A 1,424-nucleotide genomic window follows, 5' to 3' on the forward strand; every position below is an offset into this window, starting at 1 on the left:
CCTAATATGTGGTCTATCTTTGAAAATGTCCCATGTGCACTTGAGAAGAACATATATTCCATGGCTTTGGGGTGAAATGTTTTGAAGATGCCAATTAATTCCATCTGATCTAGTGAGTCATTTAGGATTTATGTTTCTTTGCTGATTTTTTGTTTAGCAGATTTGTCCACTGGTGTTAATGAGGTATTAATGTCCCCTACTATGACTGTATTGCTGTCAATCTCAGGCTTGATATCCTTCAGAAGTTTTTTATGTATTTTGGTGCTCCTGTTTTGGGTGCATATATGTTTACCAGAGATATATCTTCTTGTTGGATTGCTCCCTTTAGTATTATGAAGTGGCCTTCCTTATCTCTTGTTATGGCCTTCATTTTAAGGTATAATTTGTCAGATATAAGTATTGCTCCCCAGCTTCTTTTTCATTTCCATTTGACTAAAAAACCTTTTTCAATCCCTTCACCATCAGTCTGTGCGGGTCCTTTGTTCTGAGGTGGGTCTCTTGCAAAGAGCAGATATATGGATCATGTTTTCTTATTCACTCAGCTACCTATGTCTTTTGATTGGGGCATTTAATCCATTTAAATTTAAAGTTATTATTGACAGGTACTTGTTTGTCACCATTTTTATTCTTAAGCCTGTGTCCTTTCTTCCCTTCCTATTTCTTCTTTTTACAAAACACCCTTTAGCATTTCTTGCATTGCTGGTTTGGTGCTAATAAACTCCTGAGGTCCTTTTTTGTCTGTGAAGCACCTGATTTCACCCTCAATTTTGATTGATAGCCTTGCTGGGTACAGTATTCTTGGATTCAGACCCTTGCTTTGCATGACTTTGTATATTTCATTTCATTCCCTTCTGACCATATGTGTTTCTGTTGAGAAATCAGTCGATAGTCTGATGGGAGATCCCTTGTAGGTAACTTTCTGTCTCTCTCTGACAACCCTTAAGATTTTTACCTTATCATTGGTGTTTGCCAATTTAATTGTAATGTGACTTGGTGTTGGTCTTTTGGGGTTCATCTTGTTTGGGACTCTGTGAGCTTCCTGGACTTGTGTGAGTTTTTTCTTCTTCCCAATATCAGGGAAGATTTCTGTCATTATTTCTTCAAATAGGTTTTCTATTTCTTGCTCAGTTTCCTCTCCTTCTGGTACTCCTATTATGCGGATGTGGTTTTGTTTCATGTTGTCCAGAAGTTCCCTTGGGCTCTCCAACTGTTTTTTAAGGGTTTTTTTTTTCCAGTTGCTGCTCTGTTTGGGTGTTTTTTCCTACCTTGTGTTCTAGCTCACTGATGCAGTCCTCTGCTTCTTCTAGTCTACTGTTTATGCTTTCTATCGTGTTCTTTATTGCAGCTATGTCATTTTTCATTTCTTCTTGGTTTTTCTTCATTTCCTCTTGGTTCTTACACATATTGTTGAATTTGTCTTCCAT

Source organism: Myotis brandtii, unplaced genomic scaffold, assembly GCF_000412655.1.
Source record: "Myotis brandtii unplaced genomic scaffold, ASM41265v1 scaffold199, whole genome shotgun sequence".
In the NCBI taxonomy this organism is placed as follows: Eukaryota; Metazoa; Chordata; class Mammalia; order Chiroptera; family Vespertilionidae; genus Myotis; species Myotis brandtii.